Below are 16,287 nucleotides of genomic sequence, written 5' to 3'. Positions count from 1 at the left end.
AATCAAGATTCTTTGGAAAGTCTTCTGACATAAGTGCTGTTTTTCCAGACTACACAGATGTTCCTAAACTTACTGTGGGGTTACGTCCTCAATAAATCCATCATATATAGAAAATATTAAAGATAAAAATGCACTTAATATATCTTACCTCCCAAACATCATAGCTTACTCTAGCCTACCCCAGACATGCTCAGAACACTTATATTAGCGTAGAATTCAACAAAATCATCTAATACAAGCCTTTTTTTGTGATAAAGTATTGAATATCACAGTGTATTGAATACTGAAAATGGAAAAAAATGAGACTTTATACCATTGTGAAGTCAAAAAAACCTTTTTAGGACCATCTGTACCTGAATATTCTGTATTTCTATTTCATTTTTATGAGTTAGATAGCTATGTAACACAGATATTCAAGATTCATTTGGAATTTTGGAAACCTGCCATGGGAACAGAGCTTTAAAAGAAAGGTTGTGGAAATTCTGGTTCATTACAAATGTTCCTAAAAAGTGCAAATCTCAATTAAGGACAGTTACAGTTAATTGTATAGGATTTTAGTAGCCTTTTCTGTGTTTGAAATCATTTTGATTTAAGAACTACAGTGAAAGTTTTGAAATAATGGAAGATGTTTTCAAAAGATCTCTCTTACTGATCATTAGTTTGTGCCCTTGCCAACTATTGGGCATAAAATATAAAGGCACGTTTAGTCAGAAGTTAACACAAGTTTTATAATGCAGGTATGCACAATCCAAGAAGGATGTGTATTTCTATACTTCTGAGGTGAGTTATATGAAAAGCAGAATCATGGTATACTTACTAGTCACAAATTAAGACTTTGGAGCTTGAAATTGAGAACTTTTTAAAGGTGGACTTTTGTATGGGTGTCTCCAAGTTTGATACTCTTTAGTTTTAATGTAGGATTGGGCAGGGGTGCTATCTATTGTAGGATATGCAATATATTTATCAGAATAACCAATTAAACTTTTGTGGTTTAATTGATAACAGAAATTAATGTTGGGGTGGAGTTGAAAGGAAAAATATCAGTGTTGGGCCATTCAAGATTAACCAAAATATCCAGTGGACTCTTCTAGGCATTGTGAGTTAGGTGACTAGGAAACTGTTGCTTAGAGTTCAAACTAGTCATGGGAACATAGCAGTGTTTTCCAACCTTTTCACCTCACAACACATAAAGGAAATGATATTTGTAAGGCACACTGCAGGAAATGGTAAGTCTGCTTTCCAATTGCCAGTTGAAGGGATTAGGATCTTGGCCCACTTTGAACTCATTTCAGATGTGCCACGGATAACACATTAAAATATGTACTTATTTTATAATTAAGATTTGTATAAGACAAACTTCAAGCCTACTTACGTAAGGTACCTTTTAAAAGGTATTAACCAAAGGATTCTTTCTAGAAAGGGTAAGCTTAATCTCTACTTGGGCACACTAATATTTTTGTAAGTATGCATATTAAGTATGAGGCAGGAAATCCTCATATTAGTGAAGTACCAAAATACAGATAAAAGGCTTCTAGGATAGAAATGTCATGTGTCAAAAAACTTGATCTAAGTTTTAAAACACCATAGTACAAAATGATACCACTAAGATGAGTAAAGTTAAAATAAGTGTTCTTACAAACTGTAGTATGACTAGGAAGTTTCTAAAGTCCTGTTAGCCCTGGTTGTGATATAACCTAACAAAAGTATGCTAGTTGGTTTAATGTCAAGTTTCATTCTTTTACATGTGATTGAATCAGAGAACTTTTTTGGACACAAAAAAAAAAAACTGACTAGAGAGCACACATACCCCAGATACCAAATCAACCACAGATTATAATGACATAAATCTTCACTCAATACCTTGTGGGGCTACATAGAATTAAAACACTCCAATTAATAGAAGGCTTTTAAGGATACAAAATTGGTATATCATAGAATGATGAGTTCTTGGGAAAATTTGTAAAATGCCCACTCATTAAGCCAAAGAAATTTCCAAAGAGTTCTCTTACTGCAGTAATACTCCCAAAAGTTCTACCCAGGTATGGTGGTGCACATCTGTAGTCTTAGTTCTCGGGAGTCTGAGGCCAGAGTATTGTAACTTCAAGGCCAGCCTGGGCTACATAGTGAGTTCCGGGCCAGCAAGACATTGTAAAAACAAAACAAAACAAAAAAAACAATCCTAAAAGTCTTACTAATTGAACAGCAAAAATCACTGGCTGCTTCTTTGGCTTCATGTTTTGTGCGATATTAACTTGCTAACCTAGTAGAATGAGAACACTGATTGCAAACACGGGTTTGCCATCCTAGACCTTTACCTGGAAATGAAGGCTTGCCTCCTGTTTCCCAAATACTGAAGAGAAAAACCCAGGAGCCACTACCTACATAGGTCAACATAAGCACTTGGGGAAGACTTGAATTTTTTACAACAATGCACAGCAAAATGCAGGAGATAGGTGTTCTAATCAGTGTTCCAGGACACTAAAAGTACCTCAAGTGAAGAAAAATGTAACGTGAAAAAAAGAAAACCCTACCCCTGTGCACATATTCTTTCCTCCTTTTGGAGCTTTATGAAAGAAAAAGGAAACTTCTTTAAAGGACATAAATTCCATTCCAGAGACTTGTAATGGCAGAAACTAAACCAGCCTAAATATCCATCAATAAAGCCATAAAGAGTGAGTACAGACATTGTGTGGTTTGTTACATTGGGATAACATTCAGCTTTTAAAAACACCTAAATATATTATAAAAAAAAACATGAATAACAAACATGCACTTAAACAATGAAGGACAGGAATGTAAAACATACTTTTAAGGAGAAGGGGAAGGGAGATTGGAGAGGGTAAAAAAGGGTGAATATGGTTAATGTACATGTATGAAAGTAGAATATTGAAACCTGTCATTTTAAATAGATGTGGGGGATGAGGGAGAATGATAGTGGGGATGAACCTAACCAAAGTACACTGTAAGCTATATGGAACTGTCATAAAGAACCTCTTTGTACAGCTATTGTATGGTAATAAAAATGTAGAACATTTTGAGAAAAAATGTTCAAAAGGTAAGCACACTAATACAAATTTAAAAGTCTATAAAACAATACAGATAAGCACAGCAAATGTATAAAACATGCAGTGTAATACAAAATCAAATCAGGACAGTATGTGTGAGGAGGAACATAAAGGAATGGGATTAAGGAACAATATAGAAGGAAGGATTCAATAGTACCTGTAAGAATTTATTTAGGTATAATAGGTATACAGGTGTTCATTACAACATTCTCTTTTTTTTTTTAATGTCTTTTTTTTTCATTAAAATATGCTGGCACGTTTAGAACTATATGAAAGGAAATATGTAAATTTTGTATAATATTTATATAGTATATAAATTATAAATAAACGCTTGGGGCTGGAGATGTGGCTCAAGTGATAGAGCACCTGCCTAGCAAATGTGAAGCCCTGAGTTCAAAACCCAGTGGTACAGAGGAGAGGAACTGTTGAAACTCCCTGCAAAGTTAAAAGCACATTCCTTCATTGATTTAATAACCCAAGAATACTGCATTGTGTGTGATTTATCACTGGAATGCAGCTTACTGCGCTAACAAAAAGGAAAAAATACATATAATCCTTTCAGTAAATACCATAAAGCAATTGACATAACTTAGTACTCAAGTCCTGATTTTATAGTAGCATTATTGGGGAACAGTAGGGTAAATACTCTAAAAGTGATGTTGAAATAGTAAAGTAATTTTAGAATTTTAGATAAAACTTAGAATCTATATGATAAAAGTTAATGTATTTGACTTCGTAAAAGTCAGGATTTCCTACATGGCTTGATGCTTTTAGAAAAGTCAGACGGCAACTCACAGGGGAATACATAATTTGGAATTTACTTGAGCTTGCTAGTTTTCCTATCAAATAAATTCCTGCAACACAATAGAAAATTGAAAAGCAAATCTCTGACACCTGAGACCTTGACACAGAATCTTACCAGTCTTGGACTAATCGTGTTTAAGACAGTACTCTTTTGGGTTGTTTGTTGGTTTTGTTTTGTTTTGCCATTTCTACTTCCCATTCTATACAGAATTTGGTGCCAGGTGTGGGGTACTGGAAGTAACAACCTAACATACAGCATTGGCTAAAAGCCAACAGGGGTTCTGACATTTTAATACAGTATAATGTGCAAGTCTGCTCTCTGCTATCACCTTTGCCCATAGGTACTAAGCACCAGTGATAGCTCCTAATCCTTGTGAGACCCAAAAATCATCCCTTACAGGAAGGAAGTATTGCTCCACTGACTAGTAGAATCCAGTAGGGCATGAGAGTGCAGGCTAGAAAACTGGTGACCCTTGGTAGGCAATGACAAAACATTGAAATTATTGCTTCAAATACCTTGGAGAGTTGACAGGGAATATTCATAATGGTGACCTGTACAAAATGAAGTGGAAAGGGGTGGGGGTTATGAGCATCCGTGCTGAGTCTGCCTTCTCATGTCTGGAATGTTCCAAGAGATAACTGAGCCCAGCTGAACTTGCAGCAACAAATCTTGTAGGAATTGCTATGTACTAATTACTAGCCCAAAAATGTTCTGTGTCCATTGAACCTGATGGTTAGGATTATTCATTCTCTCGCTTGTAATTTATGGGCTGTAAGTGCAAAGTAAAATTATCAACAGGATGTAAGGTTGAAGACAGGAATGAAAATGCAATAACCATAGTGACTTCAGATCCAAACCCATTGCCTCAGAAGATACTAGTTTTCTTTCTGTTGCTGTGTAACAAGTGCTCACAAAGTTGATGTCTTAACATAAGTTTATCTCAGTTTCCATATATTCCATAGGTTCAGGAACATCTTAGCAGGGTCCTCTGTTCAGAGTCTTACCAGGCTTAAATCAAGGTGATGGCCAATCTTGTCTGAGACTTGGATTCCTCTTCAAGTTCATGTGGCTGTTGACATTATTCAGTTCAGGAATGATGTGATGATGGCATTTATTACCTAAACCACAATATGAGAGAAAAGAGAGATTTTGATAATTATATTGAAAATAATAGCTGTAAAGAGGAACTTTTCTGGGAAAACTGCTCTCTGGGGTCATCCTGATCAACTACAGTGAGCTTTGAAAGCTGTGCAGCCCCAGTTGTAACCAGGAAAAAATGATGGACAAGAACTTTTACCAGGAGCAATGGTCAAGTTCTACCCAGAGAACACAAGCACAAGGGTTGCTCCCTGGGGCTGACGAAGGAGCTGTACTACCAGAGTAGAGAGGCTTTGAAATTCCTGCAGAGTGCTATTTTAAATATTTTATTGTAATTAGCATGTAGTAATTGTACATATAGGGTACACTGTTGTTTCAATACATGTATACAATGTGTGATCAGAGTCCACAAACGTCATTTGTGCTGGGAACATTGAAGATCCTCTCCACTAGCTGTTTAGAAATATTTAATTGTTGTGAACCATAGTTATCCTCCTGTGCTAGAGGACATTAGAAGTTATTCCTCCTATCCAGCTATAGCCATGCAATGTGGTACTCAATAAGCAATGACAGTGTGTCTTGTTCATTTGTATTGTACATTTATGAAATGTAATCATTCTATACCTCCATTCTAGGTAAGTTTATTGAGGCAGATAACATCTTTTATTTTAGTTTGCTTGTGATAACATTTGTCCCTGGTGAGAAGAACTGCATATTCACCCAGTTCTCCTGGGACTTAGAACTAACTGCAGGGAGAGAATGGGTCTTTCCTGATGTATCCCTTGGGGAGCAGCAAAGCATTCTGTTCTTTTTGTAGTAAAAAGGGTGCATTCACATAAGGCAAAAGGAGGTAATCTGGCTGAAATTGGTAGTTGCCCCTTCAACAGCCATTTTTAGCTGCTGCTTGTTTGTCATCACAGAATGAAGACACTTTCCATTTTGCCTTAGTTATGACTAAGTTCTGGCTAATAGGGAAAGTAATTGGGGTCTTCCCTATGCATCAGAACCTGTGAAATCCTTATTTCCCTTTCTCCCATAATGCTGCCTGAAACTTTGCCTCTGGAAACATCAGGTCCAGGTACAAATGGTGTTTTGCCACCTGGAACCATCTACCTGGATATTTACCAGAAAGGGAATTAATCTCTGACTTTTGTCAGATTCTTGTCACCTGCAGCTTAAACATCTTAAAATACAGGGATTCAGGTTCCCCCCACTCCATCTCATCTGACATTTAAAAAGGAAGAAGGCCAAAGCAAACAAAAGCATGGCCTTTAAGGCTAGCCACGCCAAAACCCAATGATGAACATTTTGAAACTAATATATACAGATATTGGCAGTACTGGAGTTTGAATTCAGGGCCTCATGCTTGGTACGCAAATGCTCTGCCACTTGAGCCGCTCCACCAGCCCCTGGAACTAATAATATGTCAGAGAACAATCTTCCTAAAAAAACAGACAAAACCAAAAATTCATAAAGGAAAAGCTAGTTGGGTTTCCCTTCCAAAACATTTAACATTTCTGACTACAGAATGTGTTGCATATTCACAGAAGAACCTATTATACCAATAGTTGCAGTGTTTTATCTCTTTACCTGTGTTTGCCTTTTCAATTGTGTGTTTTGTACCTTTGGTGGTTAGAGATGTTATCACTATGTGCCTCACTAAACATTTCAAAATTCTGCTTGAAAGGGATAATAGTTTGTGTTTCCCAGTAAATGTTTGAGTGGGTTGAGATCACGTTTATGAATTTTTCAGAGAAAATTTTTCAAAGAAATGGATATAGTTGCTGTTTCTGGAAGATGTCAGCAGGTGATGCTGTTCTCACTTCAGACAAATCACAGTTCAAGATTTTGAATAGAGGGAATGAGGCCTGGACCCTCTAGGAGTAAATACCTGAGCGTGTCATAACTTGGCTGTTACTCAACAGAAGGATGCTGGGAATAAAACTCATAGTATCTGAGGAAAGAGTCCTTAGGATGTGAACTTAACTGTATGTTAGTTATCGCTCACAAACATTTGCAGAAAGTTTGAATATATTCAGTCTAAGAGCAGTGACTGTTAACTGTTTTTGAAGTCAAGGACTCTGAGAATCTGAAGAAAGTTATCACTTTTCTGAAAAATAATGTGTCTATGTCTACAACATTCCCTTCTCTGTTCCTCCCTCCCTCTCTTTTTTTCTCACAACACTGACCTGAATGATTTTCAGACATTTTATGGAAAGAGTTTTGCAGACCTTCTCTGTTAAATTATTTTCAACATAATCCATTCATTCAACAAACTTTTCTCCAATTCCTCCTGGCTGCAGATACTTGAGAATGCAGGAGAGACTTAAGAGAGTAAGGTTCCTTACTCAGTAGGGGAGAGGCAGGCACTAAAAAAGTCAACAAAAAATGCTAGGTAATGATAAGTGTGTAAGAAAACAAAACACTGGAAAGGCCTCAGTAAAGGGATGGCATGTAATCTAAGAAGGAAAGAGTCGAGAATGCAATGACGAGTGTTCTCAGGAGGAACTGCTTCCACAAAGACCCTAAGAATGGAGCTGGGGAGTTGAGTGAGTTTAGCTGCCCTAGAGAAAGCCACTGGTGTGCTTTTCTGAATTCTTCCCTGTCTCTCTTTAATCATATCCAACTGACAGCCAGCCCTGTCAACTTACATACAAAATCCATCTTAAAAATGCCCACTTTTTTGTATTCCTAATCCCATTGTCCTAATACAAACTGACTAGACCTTGGAAATAATACAACAGAATTTTTGTGTCTACTCTCATTTCCATCCATTCTGTGTCCTATACCTGCAAGGAATAGTGACATTTTTATTATAGTTGTCCTTTTCATCCCCTGCTTTAAAATCCTCAACATCCATTGCTAACAAGATCTCTGCCTGCCTCCTCAAGGTGGAGGGAGAGAAGAACTGTCAATCAAATGAGAGCTAGAGAAGCTTCAGGTCCTCTACCTCAACCCTGACCCTGTACACAACAGCAGACAGATTCCCACCTTGACCAAACTCTAGCTGGGTTCATCTTGAGCTCCTTTAGACCTAGCCTTGATTTTTGGACTTCCATATACATCTCTGCAATGTTCAGTTTTACTAAGAACTCAGCTAAGTTGATTTGGCAGACTGTCCCATCTTTTGACAAATTTAATATCTGATCACATCCACCAGGTGAGATCTGGTCACCCTGGCCTGCCTTCTTTAAGAAACCTGTTAGGTTATTTAGCCAGCGTCTCCTTTACCACTGATATTTCTTCTTCATAAATTTCAATCCTGGTCACGTCAGCACGCTAAGTGAGGAGCTGAAGCCTGTGCTCCAGGTGCTTCTAATCCAATCAAGTTCACAATCAAGATTAACTATCACAGGGGCATTTCCAAGATGGCAGCTAGAGGGAGGAAGCAGAAAGCATGTCTCCTAAAGTGAAATCTTGGAGAGATGCTGGAGGTACACCTTGCAGGCAAGGCCACTGAAAAGAGGCAAAACTTTGACCCCTCCACACCTCCAGCCTGTGCAGAGCATCTCCACTTCACATTAAATGGAGAAACCAGGAGGGCCCCCAGGCTGCTGCCAGATGCCCGCACCCAGACAGCTTGGGAAGACGCGGACCACAAGGTGAGCTAAGTGGTACACGGTACTCCCACAGACAACCCTGGGCCAGATCAGCATAGCCCCCTGGACAGACCAACCCCCACCCAGGGAAAAAAGAGAAACTGAGTAATAAGCAATAAGAACAATAAAGACACGTAGCAAAGAGGGTGGGGCACCCTGAGCACCAAAGGGGTGGAGGGGAATCCCTCACAGAACTGTAAATAAACAAGCCTGGCCTGGCCAGAGAGGGCAGGAGCACCCCGCAACCAGGAGCAGGAAAGCTTGTGAGAGTGGTGGAGGGAAGAAAACTCCACAGGAGAGGGGGGAAGACCCACTTCCCATGTGAGCTGTAAATAAACACGCAGGCCTGAGAAAGCGGGTGCAGTGTCACCTCCCCCAGTGTGCTTGGAAAGGGGAAAGCTTGTAGCAGCGGCTCATGCACAGAAGAACTCTGAGTAAACAAAGCTTGCGGGGCCAGGGGAGTGCTAAGCTCACCCCAGAGATCTGCATAAATAATGCCTCCAGCGATAGCAGGCTGACAGCAGCGGGCAGGCAAGCCACAGTTGCAGATACCATTCTCAGAACTGTCTCCAGACTCTTTTTTTTCTCTCTCCCTACCATTGATGAGAAAACAACCAAACTACACCTATATGCTGAAAAACTTACTGAAACTGTATTGCATTTGAACTTGGGACACTTTGTGGGTTTGTTTTTTTTTTTCTTGTTTTGTGTGGTTTTGTTCTATTTTATGTTACCCCTTTGATGAGATAACTACAGAACAACATCTGAGACACCATCTCCAGGATTGGAGGCTGAGGGACGAACACCAAAATTATTAAGACTGAAACTTCGTTGCATTTGAACTTGGAGGTTTTTTGTTTGTTTGTTTTGGTTTTTAAATTTTATTTTTTATTCTATATTTTATTTTTTTTTACATATATACATTTTTTCTTTCATTTACTTATTTTTTATTTATATTCTTACCTTTATTCTTTTTATTTTTTATTTTCAATCCTCTCTCTGTCTCTCTAATGCCTTTTCAGCTTACAGTTGATTAGTACACTGTCTCTCCTTGTTTATATCTTTGAAATTTTTTTTGTTTGGTTCTTTGTTTTGGTTTTTTTTCTACTTATTTGTTTTTCCCTTTTCCTTTAACTTCTTTGCTTTCCATCTCCTCTCACCCTTCCATTCTAAATATCACTAGTGCTATTATTACAGCCAGAAAATACTTAATTGCACACAGTACAGGGACAATAAAAGCACCAAGGGCAATGATGGGAAGACAGAAAAAAACGGGGAAACCAGTTTCCCCACAGCAAAAAATTAGTACAGGAACCAGAGGGAAATGAAGAAAACAGATACTCAGATCCAGACTCCAACAAAATGAAGATAAACTATGCCAAAGAACTCAATGAAGCCCACAAGAATAATTTAAAAGAAGACATACTACAGGTACTCAATGAGAATTTTATAGATATGATACTGGATATGGTCAACCAAAATGTACAGGAGACACTCAAGAAATTCCAAGACAACAAAAATAGAGAATTTGAAAAAGCAAAAGAAGAAATAAAGGAAACCATAGAAGCACTGTATAAACACCAAAGTGAAACAGAGAACATGATTAATAAAGAGGTAAATGAACTCAAGGCAAAAAAGACAACATTAAAGAGGAAACGACCCAAGATATGGAAAAACTCAGAAAAAAGAAGGAAATAGAATTGCAAAAAAAAATGGAAGGCCAATCCAGCAGAATAGAACAAACAGAAGACAGAATCTCAAAACTTGAAGATGAAATGGTAATTAAAGGAAAAACTGAAGAACTACTAATTAAACAACTCAAGACCTGTGAAAAGAAAATGCAAGAACTCACCGACTCCATCAAAAGACCAACTTGAGAATCATGGGCATCGAAGAAGGAGAAGAGGTGCAAGCAAAGGGAATGCGTAATATATTCAACAAAATAATAACAAAATTTCCAAAATCTAGAGAAAGATAATAACATACAGATCCAAGAGGCCTCCAGAACACCAAACAGACCAGATCAAAATAGAACTACTCCACGACATATCATCATTAAAACAACAAGTTCAGAAACTAGGGAAAGACTATTGAAGGCTGTAAGAGAGAAAAAACAAATAACACACAAAGGTAAACCCATCAAAATCACAGCAGACTTCTCAACAGAAACATTAAAAGCAAGAAGAGCATGGGGCGAGATATTCAGGGCACTGAATGAAAATAACTTCAACCCCACGATACTCTACCCAGCAAAACTATCATTCAAAATAGATGGAGCAATAAAAGTCTTCCATGATAAGCAGAAACTAAAACAATATGTGACCACAAAGCCACCACTACAGAAGATTCTTCAAGGGATTCTGCACACAGAAAGTGAAACCCAACATAACCATGAAAGGACAGGCAGCACCAAACTACAGGAAAAGAAAAAGCAAGAAAGTAGAGAGTAACCTCAACTTAGGTACACAAAATCAAACCTTCAAACAACTAAGACAACTAAATGACAGGAATCACCACATACATATCAGTACTAACACTCAATGTTAATGGATTTAATTCACCCATCAAAAGGTGCCATTTGAAGAAATGGATTAAAAAGGAAGATCCAACAATTTGTTGTTTACAGGAGACCCATGTCACCGGCAGAAATAACCATAGGCTTAGGATGAAAGGCTGGAAGAAGATTTACCAAGCCAGTGGCCCCCGAAAACAGGAAGGAGTAGCAATACTTATCTCTGACAAAGTAGACTTCAAACCTACATTGATCAAACGAGATAAAGAAGGACATTCCATACTAATAAAAGGGGAAATAGACCAAAAGGAAATAATAATTATCAACCTATATGCACCCAATGTCAACGCACCCAATTTCATCAAACATACCCTGAAGGACCTAAAAGCATATATTAACTCCAACATAGTGGTTGTGGGAGACTTTAACACCCCATTATCATCAATAGATAGGTCATCCAAACAAAAAATCAACAAAGAAATCCTAGATCTAAAATATACAATAGATCAAAGGACCTACTTGATGTCTACAGAACATTTCGTCCAACTTCTACACAATATACATTCTTCTCAGCAGCCCATGGAACCTTCTCCAAAATAGATCATAACCTAGGTTACAAAGCAAGCCTCAGGAAATATAAGAAAATAGAAATTATACTGTGCATACTATCTGATCACAATGCAATAAAACTAGAACTCAACAACAAAAGTAAAGACAAAAAACATGCAAACAGCTGGAAACTGAATAACTCATTGCTTAATGAACAATGGGTCATTGATGAAATAAAAGAGGAAATTAAAAAGTTCCTGGAAGACAATGAAAATGAAAACACAACTTTCCGGAACCGATGGGACACAGCAAAGGCAGTCCTGAGAGGAAAGTTTATAGCCATGAGTGCATATATTAAAAAGACTGAAAGATCCCAAATCAATGACCTAATGATACATCTCAAACTCCTAGAAAAACAAGAACAAGCAAATCCCAAAACAAATAGGAGAGAAATAATAAAAATAAGAGCTGAAATCAATGAAATAGAAACCAAAAAAACCATACAAAGAATTAATGAAACAAAAAGTTGGTTCTTTGAAAAAATAAACAAGATCGACAGACCCCTGGCAAACCTAACTAAAATGAGGAGAGAAAAAACCCAAATTAGTAGAATCAGGAATTCAAAAGGGGAGATAACAACAAATACCATGGAAGTCCAGGAAATCATCAGAGACTACTTCGAGAACCTATATTCAAATAAATTTGAAAATCTTAAAGAAATGGACAGATTTCTAGATACATATGATCATCCAAAACTGAACCAAGAGGACATTAATCACCTTAATAGATGTGTAACACAAAATGAAATTAAAGCAGCAATCAAGAGTCTCCCCAAAAGGAAAAGTCCAGGACCTGATGGATTCTCTGCTGAATTCTATCAGACCTTTAAAGAAGAACTGATACCAACCCTCCTTAAACTGTTCCACGAAATAGAAAGGGAAGAAACACTGCCTAACACATTTTATGAAGCCAGTATTACACTTATCCCAAAACCAGGCAAAGACACCGCCAAAAAGGAGAACTATAGGCCAATCTCCTTAATGAACATTGATGCAAAAATCCTCAACAAAATAATGGCAAACCAAATTCAACAACACATCAAAAAGATTACTCACCACGACCAAGTAGGCTTCATCCCAGGAATGCAGGGGTGGTTCAACATATGAAAATCAATAAACGTAATAAACCACATTAACAGAAGGAAAGACAAAAACCACTTGATCATCTCAATAGATGCAGAAAAAGCCTTTGATAAGATCCAACATCATTTCATGATAAAAGCTCTAAGAAAACTAGGAATAGAAGGAAAGTTCCTCAACATTATAAAAGCCGTATATGACAAACCTACAGCCAGCATTATACTAAATGGAGAAAAACTGAAACCATTCCCTCTAAAATCAGGAACTAGACAAGGATGCCTACTATCTCCACTCCTATTCAAGATAGTACTGGAATTCATAGCCAGAGCAATTAGGCAAGAGGAAGGAATAAAAGGAATACAAATAGGTAAAGAAACTGTCAAAATATCCCTAGTTGCAGATGACATGATCCTATACCTTAAAGACCCAAAAAACTTTACTCAGAAGCTCCTAGACACCATCAATAGCTACAGCAAGGTAGCAGGATATAAAATCAACATAGAAAAATCATTAGCATTTCTATACACTAATAATGAACAAACTGAAAAAGACTATATGAAAACATTTCCATTTACAATAGCCTCAAAAAAAAATCAAATACCTAAGTGTAAACCTAACAAATGATGTGAATGACCTCTACAAGGAAAACTATAAACTTCTGAAGAAAGAGATTGAGGAAGACTATAGAAAGTGGAGAGATCTCCCTTGCTCATGGATTGGTAGAATCAACATAGTAAAAATGTCTATACTCCCAAAAGTAATCATGTTTAATGCAATTCCCATCAAAATTCCAATGACATTCATTAAAGAGATTGAAAAATCTACTGTTAAATTTATATGGAAACACAAGAGGCCACAAATAGCCAAGGCCTATATATACTCAGTCACGATACCCGACTTCAAACTATATTACAAAGCAATAACAATAAGAACAGCATAGTACTGGCACAAAAACAGACATGAAGACCAGTGGAACAAAATAGAGGACCCAGATATGAAACCACACAACTATAACCAACTTGTCTTTGACAAAGGCACTAAAAATATGATAGAGAAAAAGCAGCCTCTTCAACAAAAACTGCTGGGAAAACTGGTTAGCAGTCTGCAAAAAACTGAAACTAGATCCATGTATATCACCCTATACCAACTTTAACTCAAATTTGATCAAGGATCTTAATATCAGACCACAAACTCTAAAGTTGATACAAGAAAGAGTAGGAAATACTCTGGAGTTAGTAGGTATAGGTAAGAACTTTCTCAATGGAACCCCAGCAGCACAGCAACTAGGAGATAGCATAGATAAATAGGACTTCCTAAAACTAAAAAGCTTCTGTTCATCAAAAGAAATGGTCTTTAAACTGAAGAGTACACCCACAGAGTGGGAGAAAATATCTGCCAGCTACACATCAGACATAGGACTGATAACCAGAATATATAGGGAACTTAAAAAACTAAATTCTCCCAAAACTAATGAACCAATAAAGAAATGGGCAAGTGAACTAAACAGAACTTTCTCAAAAGAAGAAATTCAAATGGCCAAAAAACACATGACAAAATGCTCACCATCTCTAGCAATAAAGGAAATGCAAATTAAAACCACACTAAGATTCCACCTCACCCTTGTTAGAACAGCCATCATTTAGCAACACCACTAACAACAGCTTTTGGCAAGGATGCGGGGCAAAAGGAACCCTCTTACATTACTGGTATGAATGTAAACTAGTACAACCACTCTGGAAAAAATTTGGAGGCTACTTAAAAAGCTGGACATCGATCTACCATTTGATCCAGCAATACCACTCTTGGGGATATACCCAAAAGACTGTGACACAGGTTACTCCAGAGGCACCTGCACACCCATGTTTATTGCAGCACTATTCACAATAGCCAAGTTATGGAAACAGCCAAGATGCCCCACTACTGATGAATGGATCAAGAAAATGTGCTATCTATACACAATGGAATTTTATGTAGCCATGAAGAAGAATGAAATGTTATCATTTGCTGGTAAATGGATGGAATTGGAGAACATCATTCTGAGTGAGGTTAGCCTGGCCCAAAAGACCAAAAATCGTATGTTTTCCCTCATATGTGGACATTAAATCAAGGGCAAACACAACAATGGGATTGGACTTTGAGCACATGATAAAAGCGAGAGCACACAAGGGAGGGGTGAGGATAGGTAAGACACCTAAAAAACTAGATAGCATTTGTTGCCCTTAACGCAGAGAAACTAAAGCAGATAGCTTAAAAGCAACTGAGACCAATAGGAAAAGGGGACCAGGAACTAGAGAAAAGGTTAGATCAAAAAGAATTAACCTAGAAGGTAACACACACGCACAGGAAATCAATGTGAGTCAATGCCCTGTATAACTATCCTTATCTCAACCAGCAAAAACCCTTGTTCCTTCCTATTATTGCTTATACTCTCTCTACAACAAAATTAGAAATAAGGGCAAAATAGTCTCTGCTGGGTATTGGGGGCGTGGGGGGGAGAAGGAGGGGGTGGGGTGGGTGGTAAGGGAGGGGGTGGGGGCAGGGGGGAGAAATGACCCAAGCCTTGTATGCACATATGAATAATAAAAGAAAAAAAATGATATATACAGACTTCAAATAAAAAAAAATTAACCTAGAAGGTAACACACACGCACAGGAAATTAATGTGAGTCAACTCCCTGTATAGCTATCCTTATCTCAACTAGCAAAAACCCTTGTTCCTTGCTATTATTGTTTATACTCTCTCTTCAACAAAATTAGAAATAAGGGCAAAATAGTTTCTGTGGGGTATTGAGGGGGTGGGGGGAGAGGGAGGGGGCAGAGTGGGTGGTAAGGGGGGGCATGGGGGCAGGGGGGAGAAATGACCCAAGCATTGTATGCACATATGAATAATAAAAAAAAAAAATTAAAAATAAATAAATAAATAAATAAATTTCAATCCTTTGACCCCACCCTGCTCCTTGGCTATTTCTAGTTTTTTCCATTGTAGTAAGAATTGATCATAATCTCTGTCCCCCAAACCCTGCCAATGGGTATGTTTTTTCAGTTTTTTTAAAAAAAAAGCCATTGCACTCATCTCTATACATAGTGTGATGGTCCTGAATGAAATCTGCCTTTCTTTCCTTTTTTCTTTTCATTATGTGGGAGTGCATCATGGCATTTACAAAAGTTTTTGCAATATATCAAATATATCATACATGAATTCACCTCCTCCATCATTCTCCTTTATTCCCTCTATCCCCCAATTCCTGGAATAGTTTCAAGAGGTCTCATTTTTCCATTTACACACATGTTTACTCAGTATTTTCATCATATTCACCCTCCTACACCCTTTCCTTGCATCCTCCCATCTGCCACTGGTACCAACCCCCAGGCAGGACCTCTTCTGCCCTCCTGTTCTCTGATTTTGTAAAAGAAAAAAAATGACATTTTTGTTTGTTGAAGATAGCTGTACAGGGAGTTTCCTTGTGACATTTCCATGTATATGTCTATTATAACCTGCAATGGTTCATCTCCTGTATTT

Source organism: Castor canadensis, chromosome 2 (genome assembly GCF_047511655.1).
Source record: "Castor canadensis chromosome 2, mCasCan1.hap1v2, whole genome shotgun sequence".
NCBI classification, from domain to species: Eukaryota; Metazoa; Chordata; class Mammalia; order Rodentia; family Castoridae; genus Castor; species Castor canadensis.
The sequence above is the reverse complement of the archived record's forward strand: the minus strand, read 5'-3'. Positions refer to the sequence as shown.